Raw genomic sequence first — 25,338 nt, 5'->3', positions numbered from 1 at the left:
CCTGTGGGTCCTGGTCAAAAGTAGTGCACTACATAGGGAATAGGGTGCCATTTGGGAAGCGAACAACTGTAATGCTTGCTCTGCCTGTCTGTCAGACAGAGATTCACTATGACAGTTATATTACAGTCTACCTGCTACTACAGTCTACCTGCTATTATTACCACCAGTCTACCTGCTATTATTACCACCAGTCTACCTGCTATTATTACCACCAGTCTACCTGCTATTATTACCACCAGTCTACCTGCTATTATTACCACCAGTCTACCTGTTATTATTACCACCAGTCTACCTGTTATTATTACCAGTCACCTGCTATTACAGTCTATTATTATTACCACCAGTCTACCTGCTATTATTACCACCGGTCTACCTGTTATTGTTACCACCAGTCTACCTGTTATTATTACCACCAGTCTACCTGTTATTATTACCACCAGTCTACCTGCTATTATTACCACCAGTCTACCTGCTATTATTACCACCAGTCTACCTGCTATTATTACCACCAGTCTACCTGCTATTATTACCACCAGTCTACCTGTTATTATTACCACCAGTCTACCTGTTATTATTACCACCAGTCTACCTGCTATTATTACCACCAGTCTACCTCTGATAATTACCACCAGTCTACCTGCTATTACAGTCTACCTGTTATTATTACCACCAGTCTACCTGCTATTATTACCACCAGTCTACCTCTGATAATTACCACCAGTCTACCTGCTATTACAGTCTACCTGTTATTATTACCACCAGTCTACCTGTTATTATTACCACCAGTCTACCTGCTATTATTACCACCAGTCTACCTGCTATTACAGTCTACCTGCTATTATTACCACCAGTCTACCTGTTATTACAGTCTACCTGCTATTATTACCACCAGTCTACCTGCTATTATTACCACCAGTCTACCTGCTATTATTACCACCAGTCTACCTCTTATTATTACCACCAGTCTACCTGCTATTACAGTCTACCTGTTGTTACCACCAGTCTACCTGCTATTATTACCACCAGTCTACCTGTTATTGTTACCACCAGTCTACCTGCTATTATTACCACCAGTCTACCTGTTATTGTTACCACCAGTCTACCTGTTATTGTTACCACCAGTCTACCTGTTATTGTTACCACCAGTCTACCTGTTATTGTTACCACCAGTCTACCTGTTATTATTACCACCAGTCTACCTGCTATTATTACCACCAGTCTACCTCTTATAATTACCACCAGTCTACCTGCTATTACAGTCTACCTGTTGTTACCACCAGTCTACCTGCTATTATTACCACCAGTCTACCTGATATTATTACCACCAGTCTACCTGCTAGTATTACCACCAGTCTACCTGCTAGTATTACCACCAGTCTACCTGCTAGTATTACCACCAGTCTACCTGCTAGTATTACCACCAGTCTACCTCCAGGATTATTTTATTATTACCACCAGTCTACTACCTGCTATTACCACAGTCTACCTGCTATTATTACCACCAGTCTACCTGCTATTATTACCACCAGTCTACCTGATATTATTACCACCAGTCTACCTGCTAGTATTACCACCAGTCTACCTGCTAGTATTACCACCAGTCTACCTGCTAGTATTACCACCAGTCTACCTGCTATTATTACCACCAGTCTACCTGCTATTATTACCACCAGTCTACCCTATTGTCTAGTTATTACCACCAGTCTACCTGTTATTATTACCACCAGTCTACCTGCTATTATTACAGTCTACCTGTTATTATTACCACCAGTCTACCTGCTATTATTACCACCAGTCTACCTGCTATTACAGTCTACCTGCTAATTTTATTATTGTTTAGTCTACCTGCTATTATTACCACCAGTCTACCTGCTATTATTACCACCAGTCTACCTGCTATTATTACCACCAGTCTACCTGCTATTATTACCACCAGTCTGCTATTATTACCACCAGTCAAAAGTACCTGCTATTATTACCACAGTCTACCTGCAATTATTACCACCAGTCTACCTGTTATTACAGTCTACCTGCTATTATTACCACCAGTCTACCTGCTATTATTACCACCAGTCTACCTGCTATTATTACCACCAGTCTACCTGCTATTATTACCACCAGTCTACCTCTTATTATTACCACCAGTCTACCTGCTATTATTACCACCAGTCTACCTGCTATTATTACCACCAGTCTGCTATTATTACCACCAGTCTACCTGTTATTATTACCACCAGTCTACCTGCTATTATTACCACCAGTCTACCTGTTATTACCACCAGTCTACCTGTTATTATTACCACCAGTCTACCTGTTATTACAGTCTTGTTACCACCAGTCTACCTGTTATTATTACCACCAGTCTACCTGCTATTATTACCACCAGTCTACCTGTTATTATTACCACCAGTCTACCTGCTATTATTACCACCAGTCTACCTGCTATATTACCACCAGTCTACCTGTTATTACCACCAGTTACCACCAGTCTACCTGCTATTATTACCACCAGTCTACCTGCTATTATTACCACCAGTCTACCTGCTATTATTACCACCAGTCTACCTACCACAGCTAGCTATTATTACCACCAGTCTACCTGCTATTATTACCACCAGTCTACCTGTTATTATTACCACCAGTCTACCTGCTATTATTACCACCAGTCTACCTCTGATAATTACCACCAGTCTACCTGCTATTACAGTCTACCTGTTATTATTACCACCAGTCTACCTGTTATTATTACCACCAGTCTACCTGTTATTATTACCACCAGTCTACCTTATTATTACCACCAGTCTACCACCTATTACAGTCTACCTGTTGTTACCACCTGCTATTATTACCACCAGTCTACCTGTTATTACAGTCTACCTGCTATTATTACCACCAGTCTACCTGCTATTATTACCACCAGTCTACCTCTTATTATTACCACCAGTCTACCTGCTATTACAGTCTACCTGTTGTTACCACCAGTCTACCTGCTATTATTACCACCAGTCTACCTGTTATTGTTACCACCAGTCTACCTGCTATTATTACCACCAGTCTACCTGTTATTGTTACCACCAGTCTACCTGTTATTGTTACCACCAGTCTACCTGTTATTGTTACCACCAGTCTACCTGTTATTATTACCACCAGTCTACCTGCTATTATTACCACCAGTCTACCTGCTATTATAATTACCACCAGTCTACCTGCTATTACAGTCTACCTGTTGTTACCACCAGTCTACCTGCTATTATTACCACCAGTCTACCTGATATTATTACCACCAGTCTACCTGCTAGTATTACCACCAGTCTACCTGCTAGTATTACCACCAGTCTACCTGTTATTATTACCACCAGTCTACCTGCTATTACAGTCTACCTGTTATTACATTACCACCAGTCTAGCTATTACAGTCTACCTGTTGTTACCACCAGTCTATTGCTATTATTACCACCAGTCTACCTGCTATTATTATTATTACCACCAGTCTACCTGCTATTATTACCACCAGTCTACCTGCTATTATTACCACCAGTCTACCTGCTATTATTACCACCAGTCTACCTGCTATTATTACCACCAGTCTACCTGCTATTATTACCACCAGTCTACCTGCTATTATTACCACCAGTCTACCTGCTATTACAGTCTACCTGCTATTATTACCACCAGTCTACCTGTTATTACAGTCTACCTGCTATTATTACCACCAGTCTACCTGCTATTATTACCACCAGTCTACCTGCTATTACAGTCTACCTGTTATTACCACCAGTCTACCTGCTATTATTACCACCAGTCTACCTGCTATTATTACCACCAGTCTACCTGCTATTATTACCACCAGTCTACCTGCTATTACAGTCTACCTGCTATTATTACCTGTTATTATTACCACCAGTCTACCTGCTATTATTACCACCAGTCTACCTGTTATTACCCAGTCTACCTGCTATTATTACAGTCTACTGTCTATTACAGTCTACCTGCTATTATTACCACCAGTCTACCTGCTATTATTACCACCAGTGCTATTATTACCACCAGTCTCTGATTATTACAGTCTACCTGCTATTATTACCACCAGTCTACCTGTTATTACAGTCTACCTGCTATTATTACCACCAGTCTACCTGCTATTATTACCACCAGTCTACCTGTTATTATTACCACCAGTCTACCTGCTATTATTACCACCAGTCTACCTGTTATTGTTACCACCAGTCTACCTGCTATTATTACCACCAGTCTACCTGTTATTATTACCACCAGTCTACCTGTTATTATTACCACCAGTCTACCTGTTATTATTACCACCAGTCTACCTGCTATTATTACCACCAGTCTACCTCTTATAATTACCACCAGTCTACCTGCTATTACAGTCTACCTGTTGTTACCACCAGTCTACCTGCTATTATTACCACCAGTCTACCTGCTAGTATTACCACCAGTCTACCTGCTAGTATTACCACCAGTCTACCTGTTATTATTACCACCAGTCTACCTGCTATTATTACCACCAGTCTACCTGCTATTATTACCACCAGTCTACCTGCTATTATTACCACCAGTCTACCTGCTATTATTACCACCAGTCTACCTGTTATTATTACCACCAGTCTACCTGCTATTATTACCACCAGTCTACCTGCTATTATTACCACCAGTCTACCTGCTATTACAGTCTACCTGTTGTTACCACCAGTCTACCTGCTATTATTACCACCAGTCTACCTGCTATTATTACCACCAGTCTACCTGCTATTATTACCACCAGTCTACCTGCTATTATTACCACCAGTCTACCTGCTATTATTACCACCAGTCTACCTGCTATTACAGTCTACCTGCTATTATTACCACCAGTCTACCTGCTATTATTACCACCAGTCTACCTGCTATTATTACCACCAGTCTACCTGTTATTATTACCACCAGTCTACCTGTTTTTAGTCTTATATTACCACCAGTCTACCTGCTATTATTACCACCAGTCTACCTGATATTATTACCACCAGTCTACCTGCTATTATTACCACCAGTCTACCTGTTATTATTACCACCAGTCTACCCTATTACAGCTATTACCACCAGTCTACCTGCTATTATTACCACCAGTCTACCTGCTATTATTACCACCAGTCTACCTGCTATTATTACCACCAGTCTACCTGCTATTATTACCACCAGTCTACCTGTTATTATTACCACCAGTCTACCTGCTATTATTACCACCAGTCTACCCAGTCTACCTGCTATTATTACCACCAGTCTACCTGTTATTATTACCACCAGTCTACCTGCTATTACAGTCTACCTGCTATTATTACCACCAGTCTACCTGCTATTATTACCACCAGTCTACCTGCTATTATTACCACCAGTCTACCTGCTATTATTACCACCAGTCTACCTGCTATTATTACCACCAGTCTACCTGTTATTATTACCACCAGTCTACCTGCTATTATTACCACCAGTCTACCTGTTATTATTACCACCAGCTAGTTATTACCACCAGTCTACCTGCTATTATTACAGTCTACCTGCTAGTATTATTACCACCAGTCTACCTGCTATATTACAGTCTACCTGTTATTATTACCACCAGTCTACCTGCTATTATTACAGTCTACCTGCTATTACCACCAGTCTACCTGCTATTATTACCACCAGTCTACCTGCTATTATTACCACCAGTCTACCTGCTATTATTAGTCTACCAGTCTACCTGTTATTATTACCACCAGTCTACCTGCTATTATTACCACCAGTCTACCTGCTATTATTACCACCAGTCTACCTGCTATTATTACCACCAGTCTGCTATTATTACCACCAGTCTATTATTACTGTTATTATTACCACCAGTCTACCTGTTATTATTACCACCAGTCTACCTGCTATTATTACCACCAGTCTACCTGATATTATTACCACCAGTCTATTATTACCACCTGCTATTATTACCACCAGTCTACCTGTTATTATTACCACCAGTCTACCTGCTATTATTACCACCAGTCTACCTCTTATAATTACCACCAGTCTACCTGCTATTACAGTCTACCTGTTGTTACCACCAGTCTACCTGCTATTATTACCACCAGTCTACCTGCTATTATTACCACCAGTCTACCTGCTATTATTACCACCAGTCTACCTGCTATTATTACCACCAGTCTACCTGATATTATTACCACCAGTCTACCTGCTATTATTACCACCAGTCTACCTGCTATAATTACCACCAGTCTACCTGCTATTATTACAGTCTACCTTTAGTATTACCACCAGTCTACAGTCTGCTATTATTACCACCAGTCTACCTGATATTATTACCACCAGTCTACCTGTTGTATTACCACCAGTCTACCTGCCCAGTCTCTGTTATTACCACCAGTCTATTATTACCACCAGTCTACCTGCTATTACAGTCTACCTGTTATTACCACCAGTCTACCTGCTATTACCATTATTATTACCACCAGTCTACCTGCTATTATTACCACCAGTCTACCTGCTATTATTACCACCAGTCTACCACCAGCTATTATTACCACCAGTCTACCTGCTATTATTACCACCAGTCCAGTCTACCTGCTATTATTACCACCAGTCTACCTGCTATTATTACCACCAGTCTACCTGCTATATTATTACCACCAGTCTACCTGCTATTATTACCACCAGTCTACCTGCTATTATTACCACCAGTCTACCTGCTAGCTATTATTACCACCAGTCTACCTGCTATTATTACCACCAGTCTACCTGTTATTATTACCACCAGTCTACCTGCTATTATTACCACCAGTCTACCTGCTATGCTATTATTACCACCAGTCTACCTGTTATTACCACCAGTCTACCTGCTATTATTACCACCAGTCTACCTGCTATTATTACCACCAGTCTACCTGCTATTATTACCACCAGTCTACCTGCTATTATTACCACCAGTCTACCTGCTATTATTACCACCAGTCTACCTACCACCAGTCTACCTGTTATTACAGTCACCCAGTCTACCTGCTATTATTACCACCAGTCTACCTGCTATTATTACCACCAGTCTACCTGCTATTATTACCACCAGTCTACCTGTTATTATTACCACCAGTCTACCTGCTATTATTACCACCAGTCTACCTGCTATTATTACCACCAGTCTACCTGTTATTATTACCACCAGTCTACCTGCTATTACAGTCTACCTGCTATTATTACCACCAGTCTACCTGCTATTATTACCACCAGTCTACCTGTTATTATTACCACCAGTCTACCTGTTATTACAGTCTACCTGCTATTATTACCACCAGTCTACCTGCTATTATTACCACCAGTCTACCTGCTATTATTACCACCAGTCTACCCTATTACAGTCTATTATTACCACCAGTCTACCTGCTATTATTACCACCAGTCTATTACCACCAGTCTACCTGCTATTATTACCACCAGTCTACCTGCTATTATTACCACCAGTCTACCTGTTATTATTACCACCAGTCTACCTGTTATTATTACCACCAGTCTACCTGCTATTATTACCACCAGTCTACCTGTTATTATTACCACCAGTCTACCTGTTATTATTACCACCAGTCTACCTGTTATTATTACCACCAGTCTACCTGCTATTACAGTCTACCTGTTGTTACCACCAGTCTACCTGCTATTATTACCACCAGTCTCTACCTGTCTACCTGCTAGTATTACCACCAGTCTACCTGCTTATTACCACCAGTCTACCTGCTATTATTACCACCAGTCTACCTGATATTATTACCACCAGTCTACCTGCTATTATTACCACCAGTCTACCTGCTATTATTACCACCAGTCTACCTGTTATTATTACCACCAGTCTACCTGATATTACAGTCTACCTGTTATTATTACCACCCAGTCTACCACCAGTCTACCTGCTATTATTACCACCAGTCTACCTGCTATTATTACCACCAGTCTACCTGTTATTATTACCACCAGTCTACCTGCTATTATTACCACCAGTCTACCTGCTATTATTACCACCAGTCTACCTGCTATTATTACCACCAGTCTACCTGCTATTATTACCACCAGTCTACCTGTTATTATTACCACCAGTCTACCTGCTATTATTACCACCAGTCTACCTGTTATTATTACCACCAGTCTACCTGCTATTATTACCACCAGTCTACCTGTTATTACAGTCTACCTGCTATTATTACCACCAGTCTACCTGCTATTACAGTCTACCTGTTGTTACCACCAGTCTACCTGCTATTATTACCACCAGTCTACCTGTTATTATTACCACCAGTCTACCTGTTATTACCACCAGTCTACCTGCTATTATTACCACCAGTCTACCTGCTATTATTACCACCAGTCTACCTGTTATTATTACCACCAGTCTACCTGCTATTACAGTCTACCTGCTATTATTACCACCAGTCTACCTGATATTACAGTCTACCTGTTATTATTACCACCAGTCTACCTGCTATTATTACCACCAGTCTACCTGCTATTACAGTCTACCTGCAATTATTACCACCAGTCTACCTGTTATTACAGTCTACCTGCTATTATTACCACCAGTCTACCTGCTATTATTACCACCAGTCTACCTGCTATTATTACCACCAGTCTACCTGTTATTATTACCACCAGTCTACCTGATATTATTACCACCAGTCTACCTGCTATTATTACCACCAGTCTACCTGCTATTATTACCAAAAGTCTACCTGTTATTATTACCACCAGTCTACCTGATATTACAGTCTACCTGTTATTATTACCACCAGTCTACCTGCTATTATTACCACCAGTCTACCTGATATTACAGTCTACCTGCTATTATTACCACCAGTCTACCTGATATTATTACCACCAGTCTACCTGCTATTATTACCACCAGTCTACCTGCTATTACAGTCTACCTGCTATTATTACCACCAGTCTACCTGCTATTATTACCACCAGTCTACCTGTTATTACAGTCTACCTGCTATTATTACCACCAGTCTACCTGCTATTATTACCACCAGTCTACCTGTTATTACAGTCTACCTGTTATTATTACCACCAGTCTACCTGTTATTACAGTCTACCTGCTATTATTACCACCAGTCTACCTGATATTATTACCACCAGTCTACCTGCTATTATTACCACCAGTCTACCTGTTATTATTACCACCAGTCTACCTGCTATTATTACCACCAGTCTACCTCTTATAATTACCACCAGTCTACCTGCTATTACAGTCTACCTGTTGTTACCACCAGTCTACCTGCTATTATTACCACCAGTCTACCTGATATTATTACCACCAGTCTACCTGCTAGTATTACCACCAGTCTACCTGCTAGTATTACCACCAGTCTACCTGCTAGTATTACCACCAGTCTACCTGTTATTATTACCACCAGTCTACCTCTTATAATTACCACCAGTCTACCTGCTATTACATTTACATTACATTTAAGTCACCACCAGACGCTCTTATCCTATTATTACCACCAGTCTACCTACAAATTACCACCAGTCTACCTGCTATTATTTACCACCAGTCTACCTGCTATTATTACCACCAGTCTACCTGATATTATTACCACCAGTCTACCTGTTATTATTACCACCAGTCTACCTGCTATTATTACCACCAGTCTATAGTACCACCAGTCTACCTGCTATTATTACCACCAGTCTACCTGCTATTACAGTCTACCTGCTATTATTACCACCAGTCTACCTGCTATTATTACCACCAGTCTACCTGCTATTATTACCACCAGTCTACCTGCTATTATTACCACCAGTCTACCTGCTATTATTACCACCAGTCTACCTGCTATTATTACCACCAGTCTACCTGCTATTATTACCACCAGTCTACCTGCTATTATTACCACCAGTCTACCTGCTATTATTACCACCAGTCTACCCTATTATTACCACCAGTCTATTATTACCACCAGTCTACCTGCTATTATTACCACCAGTCTACCTGCTATTATTACCACCAGTCTACCTGTTATTATTACCACCAGTCTACCTGTTATTATTACCACCAGTCTACCTGCTATTATTACCACCAGTCTACCTGCTATTATTACCACCAGTCTACCTGTTATTATTACCACCAGTCTACCTGCTATTATTACCACCAGTCTACCTGCTATTACAGTCTACCTGCTATTATTACCACCAGTCTACCTGCTATTATTACCACCAGTCTACCTGTTATTATTACCACCAGTCTACCTGCTATTATTACCACCAGTCTACCTGTTATTATTACCACCAGTCTACCTGCTATTATTACCACCAGTCTACCTGCTATTATTACCACCAGTCTACCTGTTATTATTACCACCAGTCTACCTGCTATTATTACCACCAGTCTACCTGTCTATTATTACCACCAGTCTACCTGTCTATTATTACCACCAGTCTACCTGTTATTATTACCACCAGTCTACCTGTCTATTATTACCACCAGTCTACCTGCTATTATTACCTGCTATTATTACAAAGTCTACCAGTCTACCTGTTATTATTACCACCAGTCTACCTGCTATTATTACCACCAGTCTACCTGCTATTACAGTCTACCTGCTATTATTACCACCAGTCTACCTGCTATTATTACCACCAGTCTACCTGCTATTATTACCACCAGTCTACCTGTTATTATTACCACCAGTCTACCTGCTATTATTACCACCAGTCTACCTGCTATTATTACCACCAGTCTACCTGCTATTATTACCACCAGTCTACCTGCTATTATTACCACCAGTCTACCTGCTATTATTACCACCAGTCTACCTGCTATTATTACCACCAGTCTACCACCAGTCCTACCACCAGTCTTATTATTACCACCAGTCTACCTGTTATTACAGTCTACCTGTTATTATTACCACCAGTCTACCTGTTATTATTACCACCAGTCTACCTGTTATTATTACCACCAGTCTACCTGTTATTACAGTCTACCTGTTATTATTACCACCAGTCTACCTGCTATTATTACCACCAGTCTACCTGTTATTACAGTCTACCTGCTATTATTACCACCAGTCTACCTGCTATTATTACCACCAGTCTACCTGTTATTACAGTCTACCTGCTATTATTACCACCAGTCTACCTGCTATTATTACCACCAGTCTACCTGCTATTATTACCACAGTCTACCTGTTATTATTACCACCAGTCTACCTGCTATTATTACAGTCTACCTGCTATTATTACAGTCTACCTTTATTATTACCACCAGTCTACCTGCTATTACAGTCTACCTGCTATTATTACCACCAGTCTACCTGTTATTATTACCACCAGTCTACCTGTTATTATTACCACCAGTCTACCTGTTATTATTACCACCAGTCTACCCTGTCTACCTGTTATTATTTATTATTACCACCAGTCTACCTGTTATTACAGTCTACCTGCTATTATTACCACCAGTCTACCTGCTATTATTACACCAGTCTACCTGTATTATTACCACCAGTCTACCTGTTATTATTACCACCAGTCTACCTACCACCAGTCTATTATTACCACCAGTCTACCTGCTATTATTACCACCAGTCTACCTATTATTGTTATTATTACCACCAGTCTACCTGTTATTATTACCACCAGTCTACCTGCTATTATTACAGTCTACCTGTATTGTTACCACCAGTCTACCTGCTATTATTACCACCAGTCTACCTGTTATTATTACCACCAGTCTACCTGCTATTATTACCACCAGTCTACCCTGTCTACCTGTTATTATTTATTACCACCAGTCTACCTGTTATTATTACCACCAGTCTACCTGCTATTATTACCACCAGTCTACCTGTTATTACAGTCTACCTGCTATTATTACCACCAGTCTACCTGTTATTATTACCACCAGTCTACCTGTTATTACAGTCTACCTGCTATTATTACCACCAGTCTACCTGCTATTACAGTCTACCTGCTATTATTACCACCAGTCTACCTGCTATTATTACCACCAGTCTACCTGTTATTATTACCACCAGTCTACCTGCTATTACAGTCTACCTGCACCAGTCTACCTGTTATTACAGTCTACCTGCTATTATTACCACCAGTCTACCTGCTATTATTACCACCAGTCTACCTGTTATTATTACCACCAGTCTACCTGTTATTATTACCACCAGTCTACCTGCTATTATTACCACCAGTCTACCTGTTATTACAGTCTACCTGCTATTATTACCACCAGTCTACCTGTTATTATTACCACCAGTCTACCTGTTATTATTACCACCAGTCTACCTGTTATTACAGTCTACCTGCTATTATTACCACCAGTCTACCTGCTATTATTATTACCACCAGTCTACCTGCTATTATTACCACCAGTCTACCTGTTATTACCACCACCAGTCTACCTGCTATTATTACCACCAGTCTACCTGATATTATTACCACCAGTCTACCTGCTATTATTACCACCAGTCTACCTGATATTATTACCACCAGTCTACCTGCTATTATTACCACCAGTCTACCTGTTATTATTACCACCAGTCTACCTGTTATTATTACCACCAGTCTACCTGTTATTACAGTCTACCTGTTGTTACCACCAGTCTACCTGCTATTATTACCACCAGTCTACCTGCTATTATTACCACCAGTCTACCTGTTATTATTACCACCAGTCTACCTGTTATTATTACCACCAGTCTACCTGCTATTATTACCACCAGTCTACCTGTTATTACAGTCTACCTGTTATTATTACCACCAGTCTACCTGCTATAATTACCACCAGTCTACCTGTTATTATTACCACCAGTCTACCTGCTATTACAGTCTACCTGTTATTATTACCACCAGTCTACCTGCTAATACAGTCTACCTGCTATTATTACCACCAGTCTACCTGTTATTATTACCACCAGTCTACCTGCTATTATTACCACCAGTCTACCTGATATTATTACCACCAGTCTACCTGCTATTATTACCACCAGTCTACCTGATATTATTACCACCAGTCTACCTGCTATTATTACCACCAGTCTACCTGTTATTATTACCACCAGTCTACCTGTTATTATTACCACCAGTCTACCTGATATTATTCCCACCAGTCTACCTGCTATTACAGTCTACCTGCTGTTATTTCCACCAGTCTACCTGCTGTTATTACCACCAGTCTACCTGCTATTACAGTCTACCTGCTGTTATTTCCACCAGTCTACCTGCTGTTATTACCACCAGTCTACCTGTTATTATTACCACCAGTCTACCTGCTATTATTTCCACCAGTCTACCTGCTATTATTACCACCAGTCTACCTGCTATTATTACCACCAGTCTACCTGTTATTATTACCACCAGTCTACCTGCTATTATTACCACCAGTCTACCTGCTATTATTACCACCAGTCTACCTGTTATTATTACCACCAGTCTACCTGCTGTTATTATTAGTTACCTGTTATTATTACCACCAGTCTACCTACAGCTATTATTACCACCAGTCTACCTGATGTTTATTATTACCACCAGTCTACCTGCTATTATTACCACCAGTCTACCTGTTATTATTACCAGTCTACCTGCTATTATTACCACCAGTCTCACCTGTTATTATTTCCCACCAGTCTATTATTACCACCAGTCATCCCTGAACCACCAGTCTACCTGTTATTACAGTCTACCTGTTATTATTACCACCAGTCTACCTGTTATTATTACCACCAGTCTACCTGCTATTACAGTCTACCTGTTATTATTACCACCAGTCTACCTGTTATTACAGTCTACCTGTTATTATTACCACCAGTCTACCTGATGTTATTACCTCCAGTTTACCTGTATTACAGTCTACCTGCTGTTATTTCCACCAGTCTACCTGCTATTCCTGAATTTAATCCAGTAGCTGTCCTGGTTTCAGCCATGTAACTTTCCTGGTTTCAGCTCTTTAGCTGTCCTGGTTTCATCCCTGAAACAGTCCTGGTTTCATCCCTGTAGCTCTCCTAGTTTCATCCCTGAAACTGTCCTGGTTTCATCCCTGTAACTCGCCTAGTTTCATCCCTGTAACTCTCCTGGTTTCATCCCTGAAACTGTCCTGGTTTCAGCCCTGAAACAGTCCTGGTTTCAGCCATGTAACTGTCCTGGTTTCATCCCTGTGGCTGTCCTGGTTTCATCTCTGTGGCTTTCCTGGTTTCATCCCTGAAACAGTCCTGGTTTCATCCCTGTGGCTGTCCTGGTTTCATCCCTGAAACAGTCCTGGTTTCAGCCATGTAACTGTCCTGGTTTCAGCCATGTAACTGTCCTGGTTTCAAATCTGTAACTCTCCTGGTTTTATCCCTGTAGCTGTCCTGGTTTCAGCCATGTAACTGTCCTGGTTTTAGCCCTGTAGCTGTCCTGGTTTCAGCCCTGTAACTGTCCTGGTTTCAGCCATGTAACAGTCCTGGTTTCAGCCCTGTAACTGTCCTGATATAGCCCTGTAACTGTCCTGGTTTCAGCCCTGTAACTGCCCTGATAAAAGCCCTGTAACTGTCCTGGTTTCAGCCCTGTAACTGTCCTGGTTTCAGCCCTGTAACTGTCCTGGTTTCAGCCCTGTAGCTATTGTCGTTTCAGCCCTATAGTTGTCCCTGTGCTTCAGTGTCAGTTTGCTGTGTCTGTTCGGCCGTGTCCTAGATCTGTCAATGCCTCTCATGGCCTCTCTCTGTCCCACTCACCCACCCATCAACCCACACAGACAGGAAGGCCGGTTATCTTGCACCACTGAATCCCAACTATACCCTTACACCCTACCCTCTTGAGACTTGTGAAGAGCTGAGAGGATTAGGCAGGTGTCCCATTGGTTACGCCTGTACAGTCTCATATGTATGGAATCACCCCAGCACTATGGGGGGAAAGCTGCAAGAGGTCCCATTGGTTACGCCTGTACAGTCTCATATGTATGGAATCACCCCAGCACTATGGGGGGAAAGCTGCAAGAGGTCCCATTGGTTACGACTGTACAGTCTCATATGTATGGAATCACCCCAGCACTATGGGGGGAAAGCTGCAAGAGGTTCCATTGCAGCAACATGACGTACCACTTCAGACTCCTAACCCAGCAGTTTCATGGAAACTAGGAATTGACATGGCCATGGTAATCTAGATGTACACAGGTGCCTAGGGGCTACGGGGTTAGGGGTCGATTTGTGATTCAGGCCATCTCTGCTGACCACCGTCTTCTAAGCCTCTGCTATCACTCAGTGTCCTGTGTTCAGTATCCTGTGTTCAGTGTCCTCTCTTTACTTGAATGAGTGAGTGTCCCCAGGAAAGGACTCCCCACCATGCCACATTACGAGATATTGATGACGCTATGCTTTCTTTGGATTCCATCCTCTCCTGTGTGTTTAGCCTCGTACAACCACTCACGTACTAATAGGCAAACGAAAGCACATCGACTTTGGTCCATGTGGTATGATGAATGGGCTCTTTGGGGATAAGAGGTGATTTCTCTTTCCCGGGGACACAGAGCCATTATGATAGATCTGAGTTGAATAGGGTTTTCATTAATGTTGAAATGATATGTGGAATAGAATAGGTCATGAAGGGAAAAAAAGATGGATCATATTTTCATTACCCTTTTATTGAATGTTTCTTTTTCAATAAAATCTTGAATGAGACGGCCTGTAGGAATGAATCCTTTAAGACTTCTTCTATTGTATTTCAGTCCCTTGTTCATGTTTAATAGACTGAGCCAAATATAGCCTGTATAAAGCGAGAGAAATTTGATATTGCACTTTTTCCATGGGTAATATTTTTAATTTTGTTCTGGTTTTAAAATGTCAGTGGAAGGGAGTGGAAGTCAAACTTTGTTGAATGAGATAGGTTTGGGCAGTGACCAGATTTTCATATCATCATACTGTCCTTCTCATCCCCGGGATTTACGATAATACCGGCATAGCACAAAGGGGGGTGCTAAAAACACAAGAAAAGCCCATTGGGCCTCTATTACCAGAATGCTAAGAACATCTGCACAAGCTAATAGCGAAATCAAATAGATGCCGTTAGCTAATGCTAACAAGCTAAAACTATTATAACTCATTGCAAAGACAGGCAAATCCAGCTCATAAAGTTATACAAGCATAGCTAGTAGCTACCATTTCAGTGAGTGTGGACATTTACAAGTGCAAGTGAACGAGAGAAATTATGCAAATGAACAAAATTGTGATGCATGATTTTCTGAAGGAACAGCAGCATGTGCCCACAGAGCTTGAGGGGAAAGAGGAGAATAAAAACGCTAGTAGGAAGCACAAGGAAATATTTTACAGATAACTCATCCAGAGCTCTTTGACTTCTGGCAGAAAGCCATTAAGATATTTGATGGCAAACATTTAATAATGAATTGCATACATTTTGTAGTGAATTGCATTCAAGTGTAACTTCCTCACCTCATGTACGCCGTACAACAGACTCCCTGATAGAACTAGAACGCTACGGACTCACCAGCTAATAGAACTACAACGCTACGGACTCACCAGCTGACAGAACTACAACGCTACGGACTCACCAGCTGACAGAACTACAACGCTACGGACTCACCAGCTGATAGAACTACAACGCTACGGACTCACCAGCTGATAGAACTACAACGCTACGGACTCACCAGCTGATAGAACTACAACGCTACGGACTCACCAGCTGATAGAACTACAACGCTACGGACTCACCAGCTGATAGAACTACAACGCTACGGACTCACCAGCTGATAGAACTACAACTCTACGGACTCACCAGCTGACAGAACTACAACGCTACGGACTCACCAGCTGATAGAACTACAACACTACGGACTCACCAGCTGATAGAACTACAACGCTACGGACTCAGCAGCTGATAGAACTACAACGCTACGGACTCACCAGCTGACAGAACTACAACGCTACGGACTCACCAGCTGATAGAACTACAACGCTACGGACTCACCAGCTGATAGAACTACAACGCTACGGACTCACCAGCTGATAGAACTACAACGCTACGGACTCACCAGCTGATAGAACTACAACGCTACGGACTCACCAGCTGATAGAACTACAACGCTACGGACTCACCAGCTCCCACCGTCTCCCGTTGTGTTCTATTTGGGTTCCTGTGGCTTCCTGTAGTTGCATTAGCATGAAAAGACCACCTTTGTTCCTATGTACAGTGCATTCGTAAAAGAGGTTTTCAGACCCCTTGACATTCCAACATTTTGTTACGACACAGCCTTATTGTAAAATTGATTAAATTAACAAACATTTTCATCAATCTACACACAATACCACATGATGACGGAGTGAAAATAGGTTTTTGAGACTATAAATTGAGCTCAGGTGCATCCTGTTTCCATTGATCATCCTTCAGATGTTTCTACAACAAGATTGGAGTCCACCTGTGGTAAATTCAATTGATTTGGCATCATTTTTGAAAGGCACACACCTGTCTATATAAGGTCCCACAGTTGACAGTGCATGTCAGAGCATTAACCATGCATCGAGGTCGAAGAAATTGTCCGTAGAGCTCAGAGACAGGATTGTGTCAAGGTTACAGATCTGAGGAAGTGTACCAAAACATTTCTGCAGTATTGAAGGTCCCAAGAACACAGTGGCCTCCATCATTCTTAAATGGAAGAAGTTTGGAACCACCAAGACTCTTCCAAAAGCTGGCCGCCTGGCCAAACTGAGTCATTTGGGAAGAAGGGGCTTGGTCAGGGAGGGGACCAATAACCCCATGGTCACTGACAGAGCTCCAGAGTTCCTCTGTGGGGATGGGAGAACCTTCCAGAAGGACAATCATCTCTGCAGCACTCCACCAATTAGGCCTTCATTGTAGTGGCCAGACGGAATTCACTCCTCAGGAAAAGGCACATGACAGCCTGCTTGGAGTTTGCCAAAAGGCACCTAAAAGACTCAGACCATGAGAAACAAGATTTTCTGGTCTGATGAAACCAAGATTGAACCCTTTAGCCTGAATGCCAAGCGTCACGTCAGGAGGAAACCTGGCACCATCCCTATCATGGTGGTGGCAGCATCATGATGCGGGGATGTTTTTCAGCGGCAGGAACTGGTAGACTAGTCAGGATCAATGGATAGATGAACGGAGAAAAGTGCAGAGAGATCCTTGACGAAAACATGCTCCAGAGCGCTCAGGACCTCAGACTGGAGCGAAGGTTCACCTTCCAACAGGACAATGACCCTAAGCACACAGCCAAGACAAACCAGGAGTGACTTCGGGACAAGTCTCTGAATGTCCTTCAGTGGTCCAGCCAGAGCCTGGACTTGAACCCAATCAAACATCTCTGGAGAGACCTGAAAATAGCTGTGCAGCGACGCTCCCCATCCAACCTGAAAGAGCTTGAAAGGATCTGCGGAGAAGAATGGGAGAAACTCCCCAAATACAGGTGTGCCAAGCTTTTAGCGTTATACCCAAGAAGACTCGAGGCTGTAATCGTTGCCCAAAGGTTCTTCAACAAAGTACTGAGTAAAGGGTCTGAATACTAGTGTAAATGTGAAATGTAAATATTTCAGTTGTATTGTTTTTGATAAATTAGCAAAAATGTCCCCAAAAATTATTTTTGCTTTGTCATTATGGGGTTTGTGTATAGGGGTTGATGAGGGGTAAAAAAAATACTATTTCATCAATTTTAAAATAAGGTTGTTGTCACGCCTTGGTCTTAGTATTTTGTGTTTTCTTTAATTATTTGTTCAGGCCAGGGTGTGACATGGGTTTATTGTGTTGTCGTATTGGGGTTTGTTGTAGGCATTGGGATTGTGGTTGATTAGGGGTGTGTCTAGCATAGGCTTGGCTGCCTGAGGCGGTTCTCAATCAGAGTCAGGTGATTTCTCGTTGTCTCTGATTGGGAACCATATTTAGGTAGCCTGGGTTTCACTGTGTATTTTGTGGGTGATTGTTCCTGTCTTTGTGTTAGTTAGCACCAGACAGGCTGTATAGGTTTTCGCGTTTCGTTTGTTATTTTGTAATTTAGTTATTTCATGTATTGTACTTATTTTCATTAAAGATCATGAGTAACCACCACGCTGCATTTTGGTCCGACTCTCTTTCGACAGACGAACGCCGTTACAGTTGTAACAAAATGTGGAAATAGTCATGGGGTCTGAATACTTTCCTAATATACTGTATGTAGCCTACAAACTGACACAAATAGCACCAGCATTTCAGTTCTATTAAAGTGTATGACATTGCTGTGGTTGTTAGCGTCCAGGGTTTTTTGGTATAACAGTAAACTATTTTGGCATACAGTTGAAAGCATCAATCTGAATTTCTATAATCTCACACTGATAGGAAACCATTTTTGGAAAGCGAGGCACTCATATTTGAAGATAAAAACAATAAATTGCCTAAATGAAATGGGTGAGGAATGAAAAATACAACCATCGACAGTCAGAGAATATAACCAATCTGAGGAAGGAGCTGTGTATGAAATGACAAGTCCAGCTTGGCTAGAGGATATACTGTATTGATGGGTTGGGAGGCCCTAGTGAATTAAACCCATGTAATTCCACCATCATTTTCTGTGAACGTTATCCACTTCTGAGCTAACCAATGGGAATACTTTAAAATGTGTTCCATGGGAAAGGATTATCATGGGAAAGGATTGTCATGGGAAGGAATTATCATGGGAAGGCATTATCATGGGAAAGGATTATCATGGGAAAGCATTGCCACAGTTCCCCCTGTCTGTCTGTCTGTTAGTTGGGAAACCAGAGCTCTAACTAACTCAATCCAGAGTAACAAGCTATGGTCAGATGCTTCCTGCAGTAGGATAGGACCAGGGACTAGAAAGAGATGATATCTGCAGTATGATATGATTAGGGACTAGGAATAGATGATATCTGCGGTATGATAGGACCAGGGATGAGAAAGACATGATATCTGCAGTAGGATAGGACCAGGGACTAGAAAGAGATGATATCTGCAGTATGATATGACTAGGGACTATATAGAGATGCTATATGCAGTATGATATGACTAAGGACTAGGAAGAGATGCTTCCTACAGTATGATATGACTAGGGACTAGGAAGAGATGCTTCCTGCAGTATGATATGATTAGGGACTAGGAAGAGATGCTATCTGCAGTATGATATGATTAGGGACTAGGAAGAGATGCTTCCTGCAGTATGATATGACTAGGGACTAGGAAGAGATGCTTCCTGCAGTATGATATGACTATGGACTAGGAAGAGATGCTTCCTGCAGTATGATATGACTAGGGACTATGAAGAGATGCTATCTACAGTATGATATGACTAGGGACTATGAAGAGATGCTATCTGCAGTATGATATGACTTGGGACTAGGAAGAGCTGCTTCCTGCAGTATGATATGACTGGGGACTAGGAAGAGCTGCTTCCTGCAGTATGATATGACTAGGGACTAGGAAGAGATGCTTCCTGCAGTATGATATGACATGGGACTATGAAGAGATGGTTCCTGCAGTATGATATGATTAGGTAAAGATGCTTCCTGCAATAGGATCTGACTAGGGACTAGGATTGGGATGCTTCCTGCTGTATGATATGACTAGGGACTAGGGTTGGGATGCTTCCTGGTGTATGATATGACTAGGGGCTAGGGTTGGGATGCTTCCTGCAGTATGATATGACTAGGGACTAGGAAGAGATGCTTCCTGCAGTATGATATGACTAGGGACTAGGAAGGCATGCTTCCTGCAGTATGATATGACTAGGGACTAGGAAGAGATGCTTCCTACAGTATGATATGATTAGGGACTAGGAAGAGATGCTTCCTGCAGTATGATATGACTAGGGACTAGGGTTGGGATGCTTCCTGCAGTATGATATGACTAGGGACTAGGAAGAGATGCTTCCTGCAGTATGATATGACTAGGGGCTAGGGTTGGGATGCTTCCTGCAGTATGATATGACTAGGGACTAGGAAGAGATGCTTCCTGTAGTATGATATGACTAGGGGCTAGGGTTGGGATGCTTCCTGCAGTATGATATGACTAGGGACTAGGAAGAGATGCTTCCTGCAGTATGATATGACTAGGGACTAGGGTTGGGATGCTTCCTGCAGTATGATATGACTAGGGACTAGGAAGAGATGCTTCCTGCAGTATGATATGACTAGGGACTAGGAAGGCATGCTTCCTGCAGTATGATATGACTAGGGACTAGGAAGAGATGCTTCCTACAGTATGATATGATTAGGGACTAGGAAGAGATGCTTCCTGCAGTATGATATGACTAGGGACTAGGAAGAGATGCTTCCTGCAGTATGATATGACTAGGGACTAGGAAGGGATGCTTCCTGCAGTATGATATGACTAAGGACTAGGAAGAGATGCTTCCTGCAGTATGATATGCCTAGGGACTAGGAAGAGATGCTTCCTGCAGTATGATATGATTAGGGACTAGGAAGAGATGATATCTGCAGTATGCTATGATTAGGGACTAGGAATAGATGATATCTGCAGTAGGATAGGACCAGGGACTAGAAGAGATGATATCTGCAGTATGATATGACTAGGGACTATATAGAGATGCTATATGCAGTATGATATGACTAGGGACTAGGAAGAGATGCTATCTGCAGTATGATATGATTAGGGACTAGGAAGAGATGCTTCCTGCAGTATGATATGATTAGGGACTAGGAAGAGATGCTATCTGCAGTATGATATGATTAGGGACTAGGAAGAGATGATATCTGCAGTATGATATGATTAGGGACTAGGAATAGATGATATCTGCAGTAGGATAGGACCAGGGACTAGAAAGAGATGATATCTGCAGTATGATATGACTAGGGACTATATAGAGATGCTATATGCAGTATGATATGACTAAGGACTAGGAAGAGATGCTTCCTACAGTATGATATAACTAGGGACTAGGAAGAGATGCTTCCTGCAGTATGATATGATTAGGGGCTAGGAAGAGATGCTTCCTGCAGTATGATATGATTAGGGACTAGGAAGAGATGCTATCTGCAGTATGATATGATTAGGGACTAGGAAGAGATGCTTCCTGCAGTATGATATGACTAGGGACTAGGAAGAGATGCTTCCTGCAGTATGATATGACTACGGACTAGGAAGAGATGCTTCCTGCAGTATGATATGACTTGGGACTGTGAAGAGATGCTTCATATGACTAGGGACTATGAAGAGATGCTATCTGCAGTATAATATGACTAGGGACTAGGGTTGGGATGCTTCCTGCTGTATGATATGACTAGGGACTAGGAAGAGATGCTTCCTGCAGTATGATATGACTAGGGACTAGGGTTGGGATGCTTCCTGCAGTATGATATGACTAGGGACTAGGAAGAGATGCTTCCTGCAGTATGATATGACTAGGGGCTAGGGTTGGGATGCTTCCTGCAGTATGATATGACTAGGGACTAGGAAGAGATGCTTCCTGCAGTATGATATGACTAGGGACTAGGGTTGGGATGCTTCCTGCAGTACGATATGACTAGGGACTAGGAAGAGATGCCTCCTGCAGTATGATATGACTAGGGACTAGGAAGGCATGCTTCCTGCAGTATGATATGACTAGGGACTAGGAAGAGATGCTTCCTACAGTATGATATGATTAGGGACTAGGAAGAGATGCTTCCTGCAGTATGATATGACTAGGGACTAGGAAGAGATGCTTCCTGCAGTATGATATGACTAGGGACTAGGAAGGGATGCTTCCTGCAGTATGATATGACTAGGGACTAGGAAGAGATGCTTCCTGCAGTATGATATGACTAGGGACTAGGAAGAGATGCTTCCTGCAGTATGATATGACTAAGGACTAGGAAGAGATGCTTCCTGCAGTATGATATGATTAGGGACTAGGAAGAGATGCTTCCTGCAGTATGATATGATTAGGGACTAGGAAGAGATGCTTCCTGCAGTATGATAGGACCAGGGATGAGAAAGAGATGATATCTGCAGTAGGATAGGACCAGGGATGAGAAAGAGATGATATCTGCAGTAGGATAGGATCAGGGACTAGAAAGAGATGATATCTGCAGTATGATATGACTAGGGACTATATAGAGATGCTATATGCAGTATGATATGACTAAGGACTAGGAAGAGATGCTTCCTACAGTATGATATGACTAGGGACTAGGAAGAGATGCTTCCTGCAGTATGATATGATTAGGGACTAGGAAGAGATGCTTCCTGCAGTATGATATGACTAGGGACTAGGAAGAGATGCTTCCTGCAGTATGATATGACATGGGACTATGAAGAGATGGTTCCTGCAGTATGATATGATTAGGTAAAGATGCTTCCTGCAATAGGATCTGACTAGGGACTAGGATTGGGATGCTTCCTGCTGTATGATATGACTAGGGACTAGGGTTGGGATGCTTCCTGGAGTATGATATGACTAGGGGCTAGGGTTGGGATGCTTCCTGCAGTATGATATGACTAGGGACTAGGAAGAGATGCCTCCTGCAGTATGATATGACTAGGGACTAGGGTTGGGATGCTTCCTGCAGTATGATATGACTAGGGACTAGGAAGAGATGCTTCCTGCAGTATGATATGACTACGGACTAGGAAGAGATGCTTCCTGCAGTATGATATGACTTGGGACTGTGAAGAGATGCTTCATATGACTAGGGACTATGAAGAGATGCTATCTGCAGTATAATATGACTAGGGACTAGGGTTGGGATGCTTCCTGCTGTATGATATGACTAGGGACTAGGAAGAGATGCTTCCTGCAGTATGATATGACTAGGGACTAGGGTTGGGATGCTTCCTGCAGTATGATATGACTAGGGACTAGGAAGAGATGCTTCCTGCAGTATGATATGACTAGGGGCTAGGGTTGGGATGCTTCCTGCAGTATGATATGACTAGGGACTAGGAAGAGATGCTTCCTGCAGTATGATATGACTAGGGACTAGGGTTGGGATGCTTCCTGCAGTATGATATGACTAGGGACTAGGAAGAGATGCCTCCTGCAGTATGATATGACTAGGGACTAGGAAGGCATGCTTCCTGCAGTATGATATGACTAGGGACTAGGAAGAGATGCTTCCTACAGTATGATATGATTAGGGACTAGGAAGAGATGCTTCCTGCAGTATGATATGACTAGGGACTAGGAAGAGATGCTTCCTGCAGTATGATATGACTAGGGACTAGGAAGGGATGCTTCCTGCAGTATGATATGACTAGGGACTAGGAAGAGATGCTTCCTGCAGTATGATATGATTAGGGACTAGGAAGAGATGCTTCCTGCAGTATGATATGACTAGGGAGAGACTTATGATGCTTCCTGCAGTATGATATGATTAGGGACTAGGAAGAGATGCTTCCTGCAGTATGATATGACTAGGGACTAGGAAGAGATGCTTCCTGCAGTATGATATGACATGGGACTATGAAGAGATGGTTCCTGCAGTATGATATGATTAGGTAAAGATGCTTCCTGCAATAGGATCTGACTAGGGACTAGGATTGGGATGCTTCCTGCTGTATGATATGACTAGGGACTAGGGTTGGGATGCTTCCTGGAGTATGATATGACTAGGGGCTAGGGTTGGGATGCTTCCTGCAGTATGATATGACTAGGGACTAGGAAGAGATGCTTCCTGCAGTATGATATGACTAGGGACTAGGGTTGGGATGCTTCCTGCAGTATGATATGACTAGGGACTAGGAAGAGATGCTTCCTGCAGTATGATATGACTAGGGGCTAGGGTTGGGATGCTTCCTGCAGTATGATATGACTAGGGACTAGGAAGAGATGCTTCCTGCAGTATGATATGACTAGGGACTAGGAAGGCATGCTTCCTGCAGTATGATATGACTAGGGACTAGGAAGAGATGCTTCCTACAGTATGATATGATTAGGGACTAGGAAGAGATGCTTCCTGCAGTATGATATGACTAGGGACTAGGGTTGGGATGCTTCCTGCAGTATGATATGACTAGGGACTAGGAAGAGATGTTTCCTGCAGTATGATATGACTAGGGGCTAGGGTTGGGATGCTTCCTGCAGTATGATATGACTAGGGACTAGGAAGAGATGCTTCCTGCAGTATGATATGACTAGGGACTAGGGTTGGGATGCTTCTTGCAGTATGATATGACTAGGGACTAGGAAGAGATGCTTCCTGCAGTATGATATGACTAGGGGCTAGGGTTGGGATGCTTCCTGCAGTATGATATGACTAGGGACTAGGAAGAGATGCTTCCTGCAGTATGATATGACTAGGGACTAGGAAGAGATGCTTCCTGCAGTATGATATGACTAGGGACTAGGAAGGCATGCTTCCTGTAGTA

General features: G+C 42.2%; 1 protein-coding gene across 1 annotated transcript in view; it reads left to right on the top strand.

Annotated features, from left to right (window-relative positions):
• Positions 1-25,338, top strand: part of LOC115124835 (copine-8-like) — a 255,346-nt gene that overhangs the window by 184,275 nt on the left and 45,733 nt on the right. The window lies entirely within an intron of this gene.

The sequence above is a fragment of the Oncorhynchus nerka genome, linkage group LG7 (assembly GCF_034236695.1).
Source record: "Oncorhynchus nerka isolate Pitt River linkage group LG7, Oner_Uvic_2.0, whole genome shotgun sequence".
NCBI classification, from domain to species: Eukaryota; Metazoa; Chordata; class Actinopteri; order Salmoniformes; family Salmonidae; genus Oncorhynchus; species Oncorhynchus nerka.
The sequence above is the reverse complement of the archived record's forward strand: the minus strand, read 5'-3'. Positions and strand labels throughout refer to the sequence as shown.